Raw genomic sequence first — 19,931 nt, 5'->3', positions numbered from 1 at the left:
TCGTCAACGAATGCCACGATCACTCTTATTCATTTTATACAGACATGATCAAGGCCACCGCGATTCTTCCCATACGTAATAGACCATGATGCAGTAATAGTATTTGGCACTTAAGCTGTGTAATGAATTTAGCCTTTTAAAAGTTACTGCCTTCATGCATTAATACACGTTGTGCATGTTTCACATCAAACGTTTTAAAATATCCCCTCCCAACTGCATAGACATGTGCCTATTAATTTCTAATTAATCTACATTTCATTTAAACTGGTGCCATCTAAAGGCCTTTTTATGCATAACAGGCACACACTAACTCGTGCGCACGCAAAAAGGTTTCCGATTTTTTTTCCGCTAATGTCCCTTCAACGCCTCCGTACGACTCTAATGGTGGAGACAAAAATAATTAAGAGTTTGGTAAAACAAACAGGAAACGAGATGAATATAAAAGACAGGTAGAAGACTGATAAGACAGTCAATCTTACTTTTGTTGACAAAGGTGGTGGATACTAGACGGATACTGTGACTAGAGCATGTGACCAGAGTGAGGTCTACAATCACAATGTCATTAAGTGAGGGTACAATACTATCATGATCTACTGTAGTATGAGTATTGTTTTTTCTGGTTCAAAGAATGGTAATCACTGATTTTTGAAATCCAAAACATATCCAAATCAGAAATAGTGTCTAACTATTGCGTCCCTTGTTGCACGTCCTGTTTGCTCGTTCTGGCAGAATGCAGGAGGTTGGTTAGGGTCTCAGGTGCATCATTGTCAGCACAGAGAGGGACATTGCGCTTTGTAGCGATGTTGTGCAGGACAATAAAGGCAAGGGTTATGTTGCATGCTTTCTTTGGTTCCGCTCTCAGGTAGTTAAGGCATGCAAAGCGCCTCTTAAGAACTCCATTTAAACGCTAAATTGCACATCTTGCTCTGCAATGAGCAGTGTTGAAGCATGCCTGCACCAGTGTATTTGCTGTTAGAAAAGGAGTCATCAGCCATGGTAGGAGTGGGTAGGCACGGTCTCCTAATATTATTCCATCCGGTCGGTTGGTTTGGAGGTCTCTCTATAGAGCTCTCTCCCTCAGGATGCGTGCATCATGGACAGACCCAGGCCACTTGACAACGCAGTTGGTGAAGATGAGGTCAGCATCACACGCAAGTTGGACATTGATGCTGTGCCTCCCTTTTCTGTTTATAAACTCCCATTCATTCTCACGAGGTGCTTGTATATGCACATGTGTGCAGTCGATTGCTCCAATAGTATTAGGCATATTCCCCAAAAGAAAAAGCTGCGCTTGGCCTGGGCAATGTGGTTGTTCTTTGGAAAAGAAACAAATTCATTGACCAGGCTGGCCAGTGCGATTGACACATCTCTCACCACATCACACACAGCTGATTTCACCACTCCCATATAGTCAACAACTTGATAGAAAGTCCCACATGCATAAAATCGGAGAGCAACGAGGATCTGGCTTCCACAGACAGACCACAGTGACTCCTTTGGGTTCTGTGTTGAAGTTTTGGCCTGAGAAGGTTCACAAGGTACTCTATATCAGCATTCCCAAAGCGAAACCGGACATACAGCTCCTCAGTGGTGTATTGCTCCAGTGGCTTGGTACGTTCAACATACACCCTTTGACGGTATCCTCTCCTGGCAAAGTGGTGGTGGCGGTGGACAACACCTGCCATTTCACTGTCTCTCTGTGAATCCTGTAGTACAATGTTCACTATAGTAAAGCAATGGAACCATGGACTCAAGAAGCTGTAACTTCACTGCTGCTGAAACCAATGCACTACTAGAGGGTGTTCGGTGCCATTATGGAACAATAGTGGGAAGTTTTAATTCTGCTAAGGATACCAACAAAAAGAAAAATGATGTTTGGATTTTAATCACAGAAAATGTGAATGCCATAGGGTCCGGCCAGAGGACGACCACAGACCAAATCAAATGGAGGTGGAAGAATCTTAAGGCCAGAGCAACAAAGGACCATGTTGAAGCCAAAAACCCACAAACAGGCAACAAGCCATTTAAGAGGGGAGATAACACAGAAGTGGTCCTCAACATCATTGGAGGTGAGAAGTCGCAAGCTCTCCATGGTATTCAAGGTGTTGTAGGGGATGGCGAGCCTTGGATTGAGGAGGAGGAGAATCTGCCAGTTCCTCCTGAGGCTGATCCAGAGAGCGTATTTATATTGAATCTCAGCTTTGTTCCTGAGGAAGAAGCTGAATCCTCATTGGTTGAGCCAGTGGTAGTTGCCACAGGATCTCAGAAGAAAGGCTTGAAGTGCCCTTCATCAAACAAAGATGATGATTACAAGGCACTTGTGCAAAAAGAGACTGAAAGGTCAGAAGCACAGCTTTGTCTGGTAGAGGAACAACTGACTCTGACCAAACTGCAGCAAACCAAGGCCAGACTTGAGATCCGCCGCCTAAAGGCTACGCATAGACAAGTTGGTCTCTCCACATCAGATGAGGAAGTCTGAAATTATTGTGGAGTATTTGACATTAAGTCTTTTTTTAATTCGATATATCCATACTTGATACTTGTTATAAATATCCTCAATGTACGGTGTTTGTGTTGAAGGTCTCAGATGAGCGGACTGCTGGAAGAGGATGGGGTGGGGTTTTTCTTATTTTTAGTTTTTTTAAATGCGTGTGTTTTCATTTCAAATAAAAATAAACTTATATTGACCCCACACTGGCTATTCTACTTCTTGCTCTTTACATATCTATAGTGCTACATTGTGATTTCCTATCCTGTTTGAGCACTGGTTATCCAGCACTGGTTATCCAGATTTGGTGATCCTGAAAAGTTCCTATACGGATCAGATTGATCCAATCCGATGTTGCTTTAAAAAACTGGCTCCAAAAGTAAGATGAATAACGTGATCATGGATCGCAAAAAAAGGATTACTAAATCTGGATCAATTTTATCCGGATAAAACCTTTTGAAAAACCGGGCCCATCAGTTTAAAGCACTTGGGTATCTACAGACCAGGAAAATGAATGTTAGAATAAGGTTAAAATCAGTTGTAAATCTTACACATTTAAGTAATCGGTTAGAAATAGTTTTTGTTTTTTTTCCAACAAGAAATCTGCCATTAATTGACTATGCAGCATACAAAACCAGACAGACTACTAATCATACATCTATACAGTCAAATCTGTGCATCTGCTTTAGAAAATGCAAAAGTATAATAACATGATCTCAGAGTCCTGTCAAAGTCACACGGCTAGCTGGTTTTGTTTTGCCTGCTGTCGATAAAACACCACATCTTATTTTCCCCTATTTGCCCGCACAACTATTGAATGAAGGCTCAAAATGATTTCGTTCGAATATGATCCCAAAATTTAATCTGTGCAATACAAAAATACGACTGAGGGTATTTGTGTAACTAATTATTATTAGAAGTATCTGCGTTTTTAATCACTTCCATCCTAAATGTTGTAACAGTAGCGATGATATTAGCAGGCGCTGCTAGTAACAGAAGCCATTGCTATCTAAAGCACTAGCATCTCTGCTGCTAACGCAAGCACCTCACGACAGCCGGATCCCCCACCGGAGACACTGTAGTTAATATGACATTAAATAAGTGCTGTAGTCATGTCTAGTATGTGTTTTAAGGCTACTTTGGCTTTAATTTTACCAATAATATCACTTTTAATCATTAGTTAGCGTCACCTTAAACTAGCGTAGTTACCCTACTAATGTTAACGTGTTTTGTCTAAGACTTTTACCTTACCGTTTAACGTTAAATATTAGCTTAATATATGTGAAATAAAAATTTCTCAACTTACCGTGTTAATCAGTCTCTGAAATTCAGATCCGATGGCGCCAACAAACCGTTGAAGTGCTGCAGAAGATGCTGCATCTGACTGGATAAATTCCCGCCAGTGAAAAGTGATAATGACGTTGCCAACTTAAAATATTTACGTTTGATGAACACACCTGCCACATCGACAGCTGCTCTAATAAATTGTTTACGTCAACTCACTTTCATAACATTTCTTGTAATCAATAACCACATACAAAGAACTACCCAAATAATTGCAATAGTTTTACTTAAAATATTTTGTTTTATAAAAAAACTGATATATTTTAAGTAAAGAGGAAGTATATTGATACGTTTTAGTATAAAAAGATAAAATTAAGTAGATTAAAACCCTTTAAAGTTAATAAAACCTACTTTGTGAGTGAAGCACTTTTTACAGTGTACAGTGATGCACTGGTTTCCATTCATTCCCAATTTGTCCGGTCCTTTGTTGCAAACATTGTATTTCTTTCACTAGATTTTGCGACTTTACCATTCGTTTCAGTGAAAATTTTTTCAGAAGACGCAAATATCGACAAACCTGCGTCTTTTTTGATAAACTGTTGCTTTTACTCACTCCGGCCATTGTTATCGATTTATATTAAAACGACGTGATGATGTCACGGATATGTTAATTTGAGTGTGACGTCATCAAGCTTCATAGTTTTACAAAATCCTATATAAATGAAGAATTATATAAAGAAAACTGGCTCTGTGGCATCACTGTGAAGAACTTACACCTTCATTTTCAAGAGTGTAATGTTGAATTGACTGAGTACAGAAAACACATCTACTCACACTAATCTTAAACTCATGATATTTATTTATCCCATTATTGATTTTCATAAATTGTTTCATTTGCAGGTTCTTGTCATAAAAATCCTTAAGCCGAAACTTTCAGATGATCATTTAATGTCTTCGTGAATGATGTGGAGAATGTGGGATCTAACTACATTTAAGATCATTTTAAGTTTAGTTAGAATTATTATATGAAATTTTTATGTAATTAAAGTTTAGTTTATTTACGTTAATTTATGTTTATTTAGTTTATGTTTTAATTTAATTTTAACTTAATTTTGAATTATTCTATGAAGTCTTTATTTAATTTAAGTTTAGTTTGAATTATTCTATGATGTCTTTACTTAATTTAATTTAAGTTTAGTTTGATTATTCTGTATTTATGTAATTTAAGTCTTTTCATTATTCTATTAAAACATGTAAACAATAAATGAAGTGTATAATTCATCAATGTTGTGAACAATCATCATTCTTAAACACTCAAACACATTAAACTTTGCTTTTATATTTTAGCATTTATTATTATTTTTTATTAGTATGCTTTATCTATAAGGTGTATCGTGAATTTCATCTTTTAATATCACTGTTTAGATTTTTTGAACGTTTTTTTAATGAGTTATTTAATGCAGATCAAGAATCTCCATGTTAATCAGAATATCGAAGCACATTATTCTGTGATCTCAGTGTGTTCTTACCATGTTGTCGTTGTTTCATGTGTTTATTTGTTGAAGTATGAAGGGCTGCATCTAAGGGGGTCGCACAAGCGTTCAGGACAACTCTGTTATTAATGTGGTAGAATCGAGAATTTTTCTGTATTTAACACCTGAGTTAACTAGTGTATACATGCATGTAACAGAATTTACTTTGGTTACTATCAGTATTGACTATAGTTACACTCAAAAACACCATAGTACCTACAGGAATGTAGCACAGAATCTCAGGCCCTGTGCAAAGGCAATGTGTGGGACCCCTCCAGGATATATATCAAGTACATTGTTATATTAATTTAAAGAACAGCACTGAATCTCATTTCTGTATGAACTGTCATAAACTAATCTAAATAGATCACCTCATCCCCTTAAACATGCATTTACAGTTTAATTATATTTAATTTGAATTGTGTTTTATTAATAGAGACACTGTGCAGTGTAATCCAAAACATAAAAAGTATAATGCCAAGTTGAATATTTCAAGAAACAACGTCTTCCCTCTGATCAATTTTTATTAAAAATAAAAAGGCCTAAGTACACTAGCATATCTTTTTATTACCCTTATGAAAACACATATGCTTGTTATATAGGATATAGGTAATCACCATGTCCCAACAACGTCCAATATATGGGAATCACAAAGTCGCTGGAACGTTATAATGGTACATCGTGGCAAATAATATTGTCCGGTCCAGGATTTAAAAAAAGCATTTAAAAAAAAGCATTTAAGCAATATAAAAAATAAACCAATGTAAATACAATTATACATATACAGTTGAAAGAAAAAGTATGTGAACGCTTTGGGCTTACTTTGATTTCTTCATAAATTGGTCATAAAATGTGTTCTGATCTTCATCTAAGACACAAGAATAGAGAAACACAGTCTGCTTAAACTAATACCGCACAAACATTATACGTTTTCATGTTTTTATTGAACACAACATGTAAACATTCATAGTGCAGGGTGGAAAAAGTATGTGAACCTTTGGGTTTAATAACTGGTTGACCCTCCTTTGGCAGCAATAACCTCAACCAAACGTTTCCTATAGTTGCAGATCAGACCTGCACAACCGTCAGGAGAAATTTTGGAACATTCCTCTTTACAAAAGTGTTTCAGTTCAGCAATATTCTTGGGATGTCTGGTGTGAATCGCTCTCTTGAGGTCATGCCACAGCATCTCAATCGGGTTGAGGTCAGGACTCTGACTGGGCCACTCCAGAAGGCGTATTTTCTTCTGTTAAAGCCATTCTGTTGTTGATTTACTTCTATGCTTTGGGTCGTTGTCCTGTTGCATCGTCCATCCTCTGTTAAGCTTCAGTTGGCAGACAGATGGTCTTAATTTTCCTACAAAATGTCTTAATAAACTTTGGAATTCATTTTTCCATCGATGACAGTAATCCGTGCAGGGCCTGAGGCAGCAAAGCAGCCCCAAACCATGATGCCCCCTCCACCATATTTCACAGTTGGGATGAGGTTTTGATGTTGGTGTGCTGTGCCTTTTGTTCTCCACATATAGTGTTGTGTGTTCTTTCCAAACAACTCAATTTTGGTGTCATCTGTCCACAGAATGTTTTGCCAGTAGTGCTGTGGAACATCCAGGTGCTCTTTTGCAAACTTCAAACGTGCTGCAATGTTTTTTTTGTACAGCAGTGGCTTCCTCCGTGGTGTCCTCCCATGAAGTCCATTCTTGTTTAATGTTTTCCTTTTTGTAGATTTGTCAACAAAAAATGTTAGCATGTGCGAGAGATTTCTGTAAGTGTTTAGCTGACACTCTAGGATTCTTCTTCACCTCATTGAGCATTCTGCGCTGTGCTCTTGCAGTCATCTTTACAGGACGACCACGCCTAGGGACTGTAGCAACAGTGCTGAACTTTCTCCATTTGACAATCTGTCTTACCGTGGACACATGGACATCAAGGCTTTTAGATATACTTTTGTAGCCCTTTCCAGCTTTATGTAAGTCAACAATTCTTGATCGTAGGTCTTCTGAGAGCTCTTTTGTGCGAGGCATGGTTCACATCAGACAACGCTTCTTCAGAACAGCAAACTCAAACTCAAAACTGGTGTGTGTTTTTATTGGACAGGCCAGCTTTAATCAACACATCCAATCTCATCACATTGATTGGACCCCAGGTTGGCTGACTCCTGGTTCCAATTAGCTCTTGGAGAAGTCATCAGCCTAGGGTTTCACATACTTTTTCCACCCTGCACTAAGAATGTTTACATGTTATTTTTATGGGGGACGCTCGCTAAACTATGGACGAACTCCTCCAAAGACTGACGGGGGTTAGCATCCGACAGCAGCAGATCGTTGAACATCTCGCCACCAGGCAGGGCCAGACCGAGTTGGAGCTCGAGGCCCCACGGACGGCCACACCTCGACACGTTCCACTGTCCGATCCACTACGACGTCAAGGCTTACCTTTAGATGTTCGAGACCACGGCAGCCAGGGAGAACTGGGAAGTAGGCGACTGGGCCAGGTTGTTGGCACCCCTTCTCACAGGCGAGAAGCAGAAGGTATACTTCTCCCTTCCAACAGCGGTGGCCGACTCCTACACCGAGCTGAAGAAGGAGATCATGACCGGTTTGGGCCCCTCCCCGATCTCTGGGGCCCAACTCTTCGACACCTTGTAATACCAGCCCGATCTCCCAGCCCGGACCGAGGCCACCAAGATGGCCTGCCTCGCTTGACAGTGGCTACTCGAAGGGGACCCCCTGGCTGCCACCGTAGCGGAACGTGTCGTGGTCGATCAGCTTCTGCATGCCCTCCCATGCTCCCACCGACACGCAGTCGGGATGAGGAACCCCACTACCATCGCAGAGCTGGTTCAGGCCATGGAACTGGCGGATGCTGCTCACCGTTTTGCCGGAGGGTGGTCCAGGAGCAAAGTGAACGGAGGGGCACCTACCGACCAGGAAGCCGGCTGGCTGCTCCTAACCCACCTGACATACCCATGCCGAAGGCGGGGTCCACAGCTGCCGTTTGTTCCTATCTGGCAGGCTGCATCGTGCATCAGAACCTTCCAACCGGAGCCCATGGGGTGGACGTGACGGTGAACAGGCGTGCATTCCCCGCCCTCTTGGACTGCGGCAACACGGCTAGCCTGGTCCAGACCCGATTCGTCCCATCACGGGGTGGGTCTCAGACGTTCCCCCGATCACCTGGCTGCACGGGGATACCAGACAAGTGCCCACCCGAGTGGTGACCATAGCGACAGGCATCGGTTCCTGGCCAGTAGAGGTCGGCGTGGTCGAGGATCTCCCCATGCTGGTCTTATTGGGGAGGAACTGGCCCGGGTTCGACCGGCTGCTGACCACCGCCTTATAATCTTCCGGCCGGAAGAGGGGTTGCCGCCACCATAGGGCCGATCAGGGAAACAGACACCACCCCTCCCTGATGATGACTGACAGCTGGAGAGAAGGTGAGGGAGATTGTTTGTCAGGGAACAGCTTGAGGACGACCGGCTGAAACACTGCTGGTCGCAAGTAAGGGTGGTCGAGAGAAAAGAGACACACCCTGGTCCTCCCCCGCACTTCGAGATCAGAAATGGCCTGCTTTACTGTGTCGCCCAGCACAGCGGGGATGAAAAAGCGTTATTCGTAGTGCCACGGTCGAAAACAGAGACTGTGCTGGAGCTCGCCCATTCCCATCCCATGGCCAGTCACCTGGGCATCAACAACACCATCCAGCACATCAGGGACCGCTTCCATTGGCCAAGGTTGGATGTCGATGTCCAGCGCTTCTGTCAAGCCTTCCCGACCTGCCAAAAGATGCCTCCGAAGACCCCTCCCCCCAGCCTGCTGATTCCAATGCCCATTATCGAGGTGCCTTTCGAGAAAATCGGGATGGACCTGGTAGGGCCATTATCAAAATCTGCTCATGGCCACAAACACATCCTAGTAATCGTCGACTATGCAACCCGGTAGCCGGAGGCCCTACCGCTGTGGAAAGCCAAGGCCATCGCTCAGGAGCTCTCCATCCTTTCCAGCCGGGTCGGCATACCGTCAGAGATTCTGACCGACCAGGGGACCCCGTTCATGTCCCGGCTAATGGCATACCTGTGCAAGCTACTGAGGGTGAAACAGTTGAGGACCTCCGTATACCACCCCCAGACGGACGGACCCGCCGAACGCTTCAACAAGACTCTGAAGCAGATGCTACGGCGGGTTGCGGCCGAGGACAAGCGGGACTGGGACCTCATGCTCCCCTAGGTCCTCTTTGGTATACGCGAGGTCCACCAGGCATCAACTGGTTTCACCCCTTTTGAACTTCTCTTCGGGCGGCAACCCCGAGGACTGCTGGACCTGGCAAAGGAGGCTTGGGAGCAGCAACCCACGCCCCACCGCTCCGTCATAGAACACGTTCCACAGATGCTGGAAAGGATCGACAGGGTGATGCCATTAGTCCGGGAACATCTCGTCTCTGCCCGGCAAGCCCAGGACAACTCTACAACCGGTCCTCTCAGCTTTGCATCAATGTGTCATCCCTCTCAACTGTCCCATGATCTTCCCTCCATTTCCCATTAGTGTTTGAGTCTTGTCACCTGCCAATCACACTCCCTGCGTCATCATATCTTGTTACTGTTCTCCTTTATAAGCCCTGTCTATTCCTGGCCGCATTACAGTTCATTCATTCAATGTGTTTACCTTCCCGTTCGTCTCGCATTTCCTGTTTGGATTACATTTGTCCTGTGTTGTCATGATTCCACTATCATGTCATGTTTATTCGTGTTATTTGAGTGGCGTTTTATGTGAGATTGAATGATTCTTTCTCGTGTCTGGTCATTGTTCCCTACATCTCATCCCCCGTCAGCCTCTCCTTAGTGCTAATCCCCAGCACCTGTTGCTCGTTATGATCCTGTGTTTGTTCCCTATAAAGAGTCCTCATGTTTCATTGTCCTGTGCTCGTGCATTGTACGTTCTTGTACTTGTACCCTGTTCTTGTTCTTGTTCTTGTTCTTGTTCTTGTTCTTGTTCTTGTTCTTGTTCTTGTTCTTGTTCTTGTTCTTGTTCTTGTAAACTGTACACATTGTTGTTTGAAGTCCTCTGTCATTGTACCTGTACCTGTTCTCAAAGTAAGTCTAGTTTAGTCAGTGTAAGTGTGTTGTTAGTCAAGTGTCTGTTTTCATAGTTTAATCAGTCAGTGTCTGTCCTTGTCAAGGTTGATCTATATTCCTGTCTTGTTTTACCCCATCGTGGGTCTTTGTTTTGCCTGTTTTGTTTAGTGTTTATTTGTTAATAAACATCCCTGTTACATCTACCGTCTGTGTCTGCCTGCACTTGGGTTCTTACCACGAGATTCCTGACATGTGTTCCCTTCGTGTGTTTAATTTATCATTTTCCCTGGGACCTTTTTCCCTCAAGGAAGTTTTTGTTTTGATTCTTGTTTTGTTAGTTGTGTTTTCCCCATTGTGTTTTTTTTTTGCTGATTAATAAAAGTTTTTGGTTAACCCTTTGTTGGACTACGCTTGGGTTCTGTCAGCACCTGTGACAGAATTGCATGACTAAAAGAGACTAAAATACAATTTTTTGGACTACAACTAGACGAAAATAGTCATGGATAATTCTGACGAAAATAAGACTAAAATGCTCACACTTTTAGGCAAGGCAAGGCAAGGCAAGTTTATTTATATAGCACATTTCATACACAAGTGCAATTCAAAGAGCTTTACATAAAATGATTGACAGAAAGAAATAAAATGTATCTTTTAAGTGCAGATGATTTAAAATCGCAAAAACTTTAGATTTTTAAGAAACAATAAAACAGCAATAAAATTGATTAAAAAATGTTAAAAGAATAAGAGCAAAATAAAAATAAATTAGAAATAGAAGTGCAGTTGATGTAGAGCAGCACAGTGCTCAGGTTGTGAATGCACAGCTAAACAAGTGTGTTTTTAATCTGGATTTAAAAGTAGCTGCTGTTGGTGAATGTCTGATATCTTCTGGAAGCAGATTCCAGCTACAGGTGGCGTAATGACTAAACGCTGACTCGCTCTGTTTTGAGTGAACCCTTGTTATCTCTAACTGACTTGATCCTGATGATCTGAGAAGTCTGTTTGGTTTATATTCAATGAGCATATCTGAGATGTATTTAGGTCCAAGACCATTGAGTGATTTATAGACAATTAATAATAAGTTGATTCTAAAAGTAACTGGTAACCAGTGTAAGGACCTGAGGATTGGAGTGATATGCTCAGATTTTTTGGTTCTGGTCAGAATCCTGGCAGCAGCGTTCTGTATGAGCTGCAGCTGTCTGATGGTCTTTTTGGGAAGACCTGTAAGGAGCCCATTACAGTAATCCACCCTGCTGGTGATGAAGGCATGGACTAGTTTCTCTATATCTTTGCTTGAGACAAAACATCTGATTCTAACTATTTTTCTGAGATGGTAGTAGGCTGATCTGCTTATTGCTTTGACATGACTGCTGAAACTAAGGTCATACTCCAAAACTTGACAAGAGTTAGTCAACTAAAACTTGACAAGACTAAAAAGAGTATGAGCGTGACTAAAACTAATAAAAACTCAAATGACAGCTTGACACAAAGGCCCTATTTTAATCAAATTAAAATAAAAACAGGCCGCCAAAAACAACACTACTATGAAGCCTGTCTCTCTAAGCTGTCTCGGTGCACAAATGCTATCTTTAAACATTCTCGGGTGCTGTTTGAAACCACAATGCGCTCTGGGTTCTGGCTTATACCTGGCCCAGAGACCACTCCCCAGAGTCCTGCTTATTTTCCAAGATTTTGATAACATATTTTATTTACCTACTTGTTTTTTTTTCTCCATTCAAATTTGGCTGGGTGGTTAATATCACACTTTTCTGTTGTGTGACAAACTCAGAACAAATATTTAATTGACACTTTACTCTGACTTTAAAAGCTGGTTTGCTAACTACCGTTAAACGATAGAAAAGAAAATAAAAGCAACCGGGTCAGCCCCGCCACCTCGTAAAGATAAAAGTTTCTTTTTTTTTTACTAGCTCAAAGTTTTTCTCAGATTGGTCCTGAATCGCTTAAAAGCTAAGACTCCTGCGTAGATGTTTTTAAGCTAAATTAATAGTGTTTTTAGAGGAATCTTAGAGGCTTTAAGAATACTGCCCCTGACTGAAAGATGCTAAAAGGTTTAGACACTGCTGTGTCTCGATTGTGTTTCTTATCAAATGCTGAGAACGAGCTCCACGGCAAGCTTCATTGATCTTAAACGCGCACAACAGTTTTATCGTGATCACTTGAATTACAGATGTATCTCATCACGTTCCCATCCATGGGGCGGCCATCACAGATCATTTGCGATACGCTTAACAATTGTATAAGATGTGTTGGATTTGTATTATGTGAGGCTTCCAACTTTTTGTTCACATGAATGAAAGCAAATGTCTCCAACGACAGCTTAGTCAACACATACAGTATACATAGTTACCGGAGGCATATTGGCACCGGGTTTCAGTACCCAACCCTACTTACGAGTAGGAGAACATATAAACATGTTATACAATGTGCGAGTTTGGTCCGAATTTGAGGGGAATTCTGAGTCGGACGACTCCTTTTTTGAGGGCCGAATTGATCCTTTCTTTTACATCGTTTGTTGTCCAGTGTACAGTGGGATTCGAGAGACAATTACTCTCTCCCGACCGGCAACCGATACGTCAGAAATGTTGGTCGCTGCTCGTGAGTGTATCGCACTGTTGAAGCCATGCTACGAAGCGATTGGTCTAAATTGGCCTCTGCAAAAATTCAAATCATGGCTTCGCTGTGTGTGGCGTGGACTACAGTGACAGGCAAAACTCTTAGAATTATGTCAGCAAAATGTATGTCTTTTTGATGTCTCTCTCATCGACGTATCATGACAAATATGCCAGAGAGAGATGTTGGAGGAAATAAATAGTTTCTAAGAGGCTAGTAAGTTATTTTTAGAAAGTTAACGCAGCTTGCCCGTATGTGTGTAGGCAGAGATAGGACCAGTACAATTAAACTAACATTACAAATCCCATTCATATATTAAGCTAAAATGTGATATAAATCTGTAAGCCAATTGGATCAGGTGAAATCACTCACAGAATTGAAATCCACACTACTTATTTAATGTGTGTCTTTGTTCTGTTGTTCATAAAAAAGCTCTTGTGTGTATTGCTCCCATTTAAATAATTAATATCCAATAAAAAAACCTGTTCATTACAAGATGATTGTTTAAAACACATTATGGCTAAAACACAATAGAAATGTAACAATAGGTGATACACACTAACAAGATCAATGTAGCGGACCACCCTCTTACCAGGGAACCAACTGAATCAAAAAGGAAGCACACGGGTTCACTAATGTAAAGAATGGGCTCCAAGAAGTGGATATGGGAAAATACAAAACTTTATTAGGTAAAATTAATAAATATGTTTATAGCATCAACCCAAGAAGCACACATCACACTCATACACATACACACACCTTAAACATGAGAGCATGGTTTACCAGAGGCAGGTAAGCTAGCGACTAAGTATAACACTTCTATATCACCAAATCGTATCACCAGGTACAAGTCACACCGTGCCCACGCGCATGCTCACAAACACACATGAACACACAAAAACACGCACACACACACACACACACACACACACACACACACACACACACACACACACACACACACACACATACATACAGTAGGGTCAAGCATCAACCACAGCACTCAGTGAGATAAGGAGCACCACCAGGTAAACCTAGCTGCCTACCCAGGGTTTGTTACAATCTCCATCCCTTTAAGAAGTGCGAGCGGTGTTGAAATTACATACGTCATTGGTTTATTGATTCGTGTTCCTAATCGCGCTCCATTTAGTCACAGAGAACTTAAAATGTCATGTCTGTTTATTCAGGAACCCTTAGAAGAGGAAGCTGCATTATTTCATAGAGAATTATATTTATGTCGGGAGAGAATTGTGAGGCCCCGTTTGGACGTTTTATCTTAACTTTTAAGGCCAGTTTAAGAAGTATATTTAACATTTCCCAATCAAGCATCCTACTAGCAAGAGCATTTTATTTCTTTAAACTTTCCTGAATGAATGATGTTATTGTATTTCATATTCAGCTGCTGCCAAGATCTTTTTATTGCAGAAGGATTGCACCTACATGAGAGGGAGAGAGAGTTAAATATAATTCGCATTTTCACAGTTTCAACAAAATAAATATAAAAGTGATTGACATATAAACTTGCACATTAACACGTGAAGCACTTTTCTCCCACGCCAACTCTCTTTCTTTTGCTGCTGCGGCTGTGTTGCTCTTTTTTCTAAATATGTGCTCATATTCACCGTACACTTGTAACAGTTCCTTCAATTCGATTGGCGAGAAATGAACAGAGCGCTTTTTGTCACGTGCCGTTGCCATGGTGAATCGTGCTATCTTCACTCAATTGATGATGGATTTATATAGCCATGGTGCACACGCATTACCTAGAGTGAGCTTACTCAGAGTGGATTGAACTAACTCAAATCAGCTGTTCTGAAACTGAAAACTCAGAGTAGCGATTCTCTGAGTAAATCAACTCAGAGTTCAGATTTTAACTCTGTGTTGGTTGAACTTCCTTATTGAAACGGGCCCCTGTTGATCTGGTGTTCTATTTTTGGAGAAAAATGATTTTTGGAAATAAAAAACTGAGCTTCTTTTGGAACCAAACTTGTTTCTGTACTTAGTTTGGAGGTGCACAAACTGATGAAAATGCATAGACTACAAAGTTATGTATAAACAAATGAAAGATATTCTATGACACAGCAGAACGCCTTTTGTGTTTGTATGCACAGCTGTGTATTACTTTGACTACTCGAGTGAGCATGTTATGTTCTTTCCAGTGCAGTTCATTTGAATGTAATGTTCTTGATATGTAAATACAAGTATTGTGGAAATATCAACCTTGAACACAGCTATGTCAGTTTAAAATATGCTTCCAGTACAGCTTCAAAAAACACTATGTGCCTTAATGAAACATTGTTCTAATGGAAAATATTTTTTTAACATGTGCTGTTATATGCAGTTATGTGGTGAAGTATGTATTTTATTTGGAATGAAATAACTTCAATTCAAATTGGTAGGAATTTGTTTTCCTTTTTTGATAACTGCAAACAAAAATGGATTGTCTTTAAAAATAAACCACCACACTACACCATATCCGCTTGCCACAAAACACTCCCTCAGATGAAATATTTTATAGCAATTCTGCTTAATGTTAAGCTTCCAATCCGATACTGGAGACTTAGAGTTGAAGGTTTCGCCTGTGAAAGTGAATATCAAATCTGAAATGATAAACTCATCCTTACAATAGTAATGCTGGGATGTATAGATGGATGCGTAATGTCAATGTCGTAGTTGACAGGAAAGTACAGCAAAAGGGGGTCTCAACTTGTGAATAGATTTTTGTACAAACCTGTTGCCAAGAACCGTAGTGTAACAGAAAACCTGTCTTTGGGGCTAATGGCTTTCTAAGATGGGTGTCCTTCTTTGTGAAGTGTGGATGAAAGTCCTCCACAGACATTCTTAGAAGGTCCCGAAAGCCTTTCTTATCATCCATCTACATTAAATTTTAAGACCAGAAATGGCACTGTGATATCAGCTCATGAAAACAGTGAAATACACGTTTGCTGACTAAAACATACAAGTGAAGCTTTAATATGATCATTTTTTTGTAAGTAGGTAGGCTACAGTATGTATCACTTTTTGTTATAGTCTGGGTAAAATACAAGGTTGTATGTACTGTGAACGGATTATATTTAACTTGAAGATCTTATGATTAGCAACAATCCATTAAAACACATCTTTTAGCGACATAAAACGCAAAGAGCGAGCAAAGTAGAAAATTACCTTTTTTTTGAAAGACAGATTTACCGAGTTATTGGTTAGAGAAGGGAAGAGGGAAGAACAGCTGGAAGTTTCTTTTTGAAAGTTTATTGAATAATCTTTCTAAACTGAAAGATAGCTAAAAAGTTTAGTTTCAATGCTCAATCTTACTTCATCTGACTAGAAATAGTTTCAATAAGTATTATTATAGCAGCCCCAACAGTGGAAAATCACTGCTTGAATTCTTTACATGCATTTATACACTGCACACTTATACACAACTTTAATAATTGGGTAAAAAGAAACATAAGTTTGTTAAATACTGCATTGAATGACAACCGATAGGGGAAAAAAGTGTAATTGCATTCAATGAATACGCATTAGGAATAACGAGTGGAACAGCCCTCTGTTGCTATGTCCGGATTGATTTGATTGTGTATAAAAGCTCTTCATTACCCTGTGTAACACCAAACAAAAATGAAAAAAATGTGACAGTGAATGTGAAGGACAGCAAGGAAACATTTTTATCCCAACTGTTCCGAAAGCATGCTGAAAAATAGTGGGTATACCGCACAGTCGTGGCCTAATTGTTAGAGGGTTGGACTCGTGACCAGAAGGTTGCCGGTTCGATCCTCAGGTCAGGCGGGTAACGATTGAGGTGTCCTTGAGCAAGGCACCTAACCCCTACTTGCTCCCCGGGCGCTGCAGCGATAGCTGTCCACTGCTCTGGGTGTATGTGTGTTCACCACTTGCTGTGCGTGTGTTCACTACTCTCTGGATGGGTTAAAAGCAGAGGTATATCTCGGATATGGGTCACCATAACTGACAAATTAGTCACTTTCACTTCACAACTGTTCAATTATTAACAACCTGACCGGTTTTAGACTATTAATGTTGATTCACTTTTCCAGATCAACAGAACTGCTGAAAAAATAACAGGTACAGTGTTAAACCACATAATGACCAACCATATGAAAGGATTATTTCTTTAGGTGACAGTAACCAACCACATCTGCATCTTTTTCACAAACCATTTCTGACTTAACAGCGCTTACTGCCAGGCCTCCACCACCCAGTGCTCCTTTTCTACCACCACCACTAGAGGCCCTGTACCTACCCCAACTGCATCCAAGCTCCCATCATCCATTACTCTTCAACTTGCCCCAAGATTGGAGAACAGCTTGGGAATCATTAAGCCATCAGAAACCTTACCTACATATCCATGCACACCTTTATCCCCATCCAACAAGACCGACACAGATTGGTCCCAGCAAGGTATAGTACTTCTAAGCATGTTAGAAAGAGAAGTGTCACCAGCTGTATCGGACATGTTATATCACAAAAATAAAACCCAGGACGGCATTATTCTTACTCGACTTAACAAGAACTCTTCAGCAACTCTATCTGAGGTACAAAACTGCCCTCTATAAAATAAAAGAGGTACAACTTAACAGAAATAATATTTTGAAATATGGGAAACCTATTGAGCACATACAAAAGGGTGAAGGAAAGACTTAAAGCAACTGTAGAGGCAAAGCAAACAATGAAGGTATATGCATCCAATTACATTATTAGGGGTTTGCAAATAATGAAAGCATGTATATAAGATAACTTCAAAAGGTTACAATTATAGTCTAATACACTAACAGTATGGGCGTTTCACATAGTCTTCAGAGATTTCAAAGCCAACTTCGTAAAGGAATGATGTACATAAAAGATGTATGTCTGTTTTTCCCATGCCTAAATCAACTATTCTCTTTCAAAGCAATTGGATGACCTATTTGGGATTTCATGGATTGGGAGAGCACCAGCTGGCACAATCTACACCACTCCTCTGGTCCCGATTGAGGTGTCTTGTCAAAACGTGGCCACAAATACACCGCTTTCCTCTAGAGAACAGCCAGAAGCTACTGGCATTGATGACATCCCTGGTCCCTCTTCCATGCAAAACGTGGTGCTCAATCCTTCAAGGAGAAGACCAGTGAGTCAAGCCTCCTTTTATGAGACCTACGAGGCACATGCAGAGAGAAGGACTGCAGTATTGGAATCTCTTGTACGGCCATATCTAGCAGAGACTTGAAGAAAACTGTAGGCGATCATTGGAAAAAAAAAGCTGACCAGCATTAATAGAATCGTGCCAGAACTAAAAGAAATTGGACAACGTCAGGAGAAAATGATGGAGATTCTGGACAAAAGTTAAGTTCAATAAAATTATTTACAAATAAACACAAGCTCATTTTGAGTTTTATGTTCTCTGTATCTTTTCATAGTTACAAGTTGTGCACACTCATGGTCCATTAGATAAAATGTCAACAGTCACAAAACATGTAAAACATAATTGTATTGACCTTAAATGCACAACTAGACAAAGGAAACACTGGGGTTTGAATACATAGAAACTAATAAGATAAAAAGACACACATTGAGAAACTAATTTACACCTAAAAACTACAAAGGACTACAAAGCATGGCACAGAGCAGGAAGTAACAAAAAGTTCACAAACATAGGGGAAACGAGGACTGGGATCGTGACAACCAGACTGATGCATTTACCTTAAAATTTGTTTTTTTAACTGGTTCATATTTCAATCTGATAGTGTTGTAATTCAATTCTCGCAATGATATGTGCGAAATTTTGAATACGCTTAAGATATCTTCTCTATAATTTTGCTTTAAATATATGTATTTGTACGTACAGGAGATGTTTCTGTGTGTTGTGCACAGTGAGGCCCCTTAAAAAAATGGCTTCATTCACATAAGTGAGGTTGAGCTTTGGAGAATTTATGTGTTTGCTGTATATTTAAACATAAAGATGTTTGAAAGATTGTTGAACGTGTGATGTTTGTTGTATTTGATGTGTAAACTGAATCTCAGCTAAAAGAAGAACAGATGATAACACACATGAGTGATGTTTATTGAGTCAACAGTCTGGAGAATGTCAAACTCTGCTCAATCTAGGAATTTTTTTAGCTTTTTGCATTTCTATGCATTTTTTTGTATACCGCAAATAAAACCCACATTCCCTGATACGAAATACTTGAAGTATATGTTTGTACCATAGGCCTCATATATTGATGGTTTAGTTTAAACTGTTGATGCATTAAAAGCAAATGTGGTACAATTAAGTCCTACAGACATTACTGTATAAGTGTGGTCTCTTCTCTGTACACTACAGGACAGCAGGTGTCAGTATGACGAAGGTGATGATGATGATGCTCATTCAAGATTTTTCTTTTTTGTCACATACACTGTTATATCGCAAACTTATATAGATAGATATGGATATAGATGTACTTGTTGCATCAAAGAGTGCAGAACAGTACTCTACTCTCAGCCAGTCTTGTCTCTTTGTTCCAAGGTTACCACATGATGCAGTTCATGCCCAGACCTGATGGCAGAGCTGAGAATGGGAAGCGGTTAACTGAAAAGAGCTAAGAGGATAGAGCTGGATAAAGGACGCGACAACTTTGTTTTTCCTGCAACATTTCAAATGCTATTAGATTGTTAATGATAATCTTAAATCCTTAATTTTTATATTTTTATTAAGCCTTGTTGTGCAAGCACTGTTGAGCTTGTGCAGAGGCAGCAGCTTTTGCCAGAGGGGAACTGGAATCCCCTGGTTGGGCCTGGGTTCCCCTGAGTTTTTTTTTTTCGATGGGAGTTTTGGGTTCCTCACCACCGTTTGCATATTGTTTTGCACTATCTGCCTGGCCGGGGGGGCTGCTTTAGAATTCATACTTGTATTAAATGTGTTTCATGTACAGCTGCTTTGTAACAATGAAAATTGT

Source organism: Triplophysa dalaica, chromosome 1, assembly GCF_015846415.1.
Source record: "Triplophysa dalaica isolate WHDGS20190420 chromosome 1, ASM1584641v1, whole genome shotgun sequence".
In the NCBI taxonomy this organism is placed as follows: Eukaryota; Metazoa; Chordata; class Actinopteri; order Cypriniformes; family Nemacheilidae; genus Triplophysa; species Triplophysa dalaica.
The sequence above is the reverse complement of the archived record's forward strand: the minus strand, read 5'-3'. Positions refer to the sequence as shown.